The following is a 2,839-nucleotide window of genomic DNA, read 5'->3' as shown; positions in this document are numbered from 1 at the left end:
TATGTGTCCAATATTTGGCGCTCAGAAGTGATTTCACTCCCTTTAGAGTGTGGAGGAGGTGGAGGAGGGGCTCCCCACCCCCACCTCACAGCACTGGCTTCTGCGTTGGGGGAGGTGAGGGAACCACTAGGTGGCGCCCTGGCTCCACATTTGCTCCAGACCTCACCTACCTCACTACTTGGTGCCCCAAATCTTGGACCCCTGGAAATCCCCCTGGGGGGACAGAATGTGTGGCTTCAGGCCAGGTCCAAGGAGTGTGTTAGTAAAGCTGAGGTGTATTAGCCCCTCAGTCACGTCCAGCTCTTTGTGACCCCATAGACTGTGACTAGGCTTCTCTTGTCCATGGGATTTTCCAGGCAAGAATACTAGAGTGGGTTGCCATTTCCTTCTCCAGGGGATCTTCTTGACCCAGGGTTCCAACCCGGATATCTCACACTGCAAGCAGACTCTTTACTGTCTGAGCCACCAGGGAAGCCCAGGGGTCTGCTCGAAAGGGGACTGTAATTGATAACAAGTGCTTCTGTAACACTACAACTGATGGGTTGCTCACTGTTAAAGGACTTTAAGGGTACTAGCTTAATTCATGTATGGATGTGAGAGTTGGACTATTCCGAAAGCTGGGCGCCAAAGAATTGATGCTTTTGAACTATGGTGTTGGAAAAGACTCTTGAGAGTCGCTTGGACTGCGAGGAGATCCACCACCCAATCCTAAAGGAGATCAGTCCTGAATACTCACTGGAAGGACTGATGCTGAAGCTGAAACTCCAATACTTTGGCCACCTGATGCGAAGAACCGACTCATTGGAAAAGACTCTGATGCTGGGAAAGATTGAAGGCGGGAGGAAAAGGGGACCACAGAGGATGAGATGGTTGGATGGCATCACTGACTCGATGGACATGAGTTTGGGCTCCCAGAGTTAGTGATGGACAGGGCAGCCTGGAGTGCAGCAGTCCATGGGGTCGCAAAGAGTCAGACATGACGGCAACTGAACTGAACTGAATTCTAATAGGATGGGGTGAGGCAGGGTGGGGATGGAACAAGGTTCACTCATTCAGCAAACATTTACACTCTATTGTGTACCAGAGGCAGTGTGGTACTGAGAATACAGAGGCGTGTTAAGGAGTTTATAGTCCAGTGGAGCCCCCTTTCTGAAGCATGAGGGATTGCAGTTAGACCTAAGGAAGAACTTCCTCATAGAGGGTCGATGAAAAGGGGCTTTAGGAAAGGAGTCTTCTAGAGTGGGTGTCGGGAGGAGTAAGTACAGTGTAGCCTGGGGATCAGGGTCTGGATTTGGCATCCTGGCTCTGTGGATCATCATCCACCTGAGGAAGCCTGGTTCACATTGCTTGCCTTCTGCAGGTGTTCAGAACTTACACTTCTTGGAGAGGGAGGCAGGCTAGGTAGGAGGTATGATTCCGTGCCCCAGGAGGGAGAATGTGTTTAGGGAGGGGACACAAACTGGCCCCCTGGGTTCCCAGAGGGTGTGGGCTGCCTGGGGCGTCTCAGTTTCGTTTCTAGGGCCCATTTCCTTCGTTTGCATAACGAACTCTCAAGGAGGCTAGGAAGTTCCCCCAAGCCCCCTCCTCTTTCTGAGCCACTCAGGAAGTGATATGCTGAGCTGGAGGTTTCTGAAACTGCTGAATCAGGAAGAAAAGACCACAAACCCAGGGGGTAGGTTGGGGAGGGGCCAGGACACCAAGGACATTGGCCATTCTGATTACCCTCTCTCTGCTGTCCCCCATCAGTGATCCTCCTGCCCATTGTAGGTCACTGCCACTCCGTCACACCCATGCCCCTACAGCAGCGCTGGTGAGAGGGGGACCCCGAGTCTCAGATCATAGGATGCTCGCTGGTCATAGACACAGCATGTGGAGATGAGCCAAGGGAGGCTGGAGCTGTGGGGACAGAGCTCCCTACTTCCCACAGGGCTGGGGACATCTTTGACCACGCAGGAGGGTAGACCCACTGGACTCTGCCACACGACCTTGCTTGGCCCCCAGGGTCTGGCCTGGGCCCTTCCAGTTTAAGCATTTGGTATTTTAAGCACTTGGCTTTTCTGCCCTTTCCTCTGGGAACTCCCGCAGCTAAGTGCTCAGCTCCAGGGTGTCTTGGGGGAATCACTAGAATCAGGGGTGGCCCTCCTTGGCTTTCCCCTCTCAAGTGGAAAAATTCTGCTTCCTTTGACCATCCCCCAACTGTATTTCCCTGCGGTCCCCCAACCTGCCATTCCTCCCTCCCACCCCTGCCCCTCACTCTTCAGCCTCACCTCCTTCCCTGCCCGTAGCGCCACCTTCTCTCGTCATGCCCCCCCAGCCCTAACCTCCTCCAGGATCCTCCCCGTCTCTTCCTGCTTCCCTGGGTCCCCCGGGCCCCAGTTTCACCCCTGCCTTTTACTCCCACCCATGCTGGGGAGTAGGGGGATGGGGTGGTGGTCACCTTCAACCTGCCCCACCCTATAAGCTCCTTGAAGGCCAGAGGCCTGTGTTCCTTTGGAGGACCACTTCCAGCCCCCTCTGCTGGGCCCCTGGACAGATACTGGATTGGCAGGCTGTTGCCATGGGAACCTCAATCTCCTCCTCTCATCTGTTCTGGGTCATAGGTACTCCTGGTCCCTCCACACTTCACCTGCTCACAGAGGGTCTGGCAGGAATCTGCAGGTAGAGGGGTGTGTGTGGGTTATTGGCCTAAACCCAGACCATATCAGATTCCTTTCACCAGCCAGTGGTCAGAGCCACAGAAACCCCTTAGTACTAATTCTCGGGGGTTGTCCGAGTTCCCTGTCCCTCCCCTGTGGGCCTTCCCTCAAGGTTGCTGCCCATCATTTTGGTAGCCCTTGGC

This window comes from Ovis canadensis, chromosome 1, assembly GCF_042477335.2.
Source record: "Ovis canadensis isolate MfBH-ARS-UI-01 breed Bighorn chromosome 1, ARS-UI_OviCan_v2, whole genome shotgun sequence".
Classification (NCBI taxonomy): Eukaryota; Metazoa; Chordata; class Mammalia; order Artiodactyla; family Bovidae; genus Ovis; species Ovis canadensis.
The sequence above is the reverse complement of the archived record's forward strand: the minus strand, read 5'-3'. Positions refer to the sequence as shown.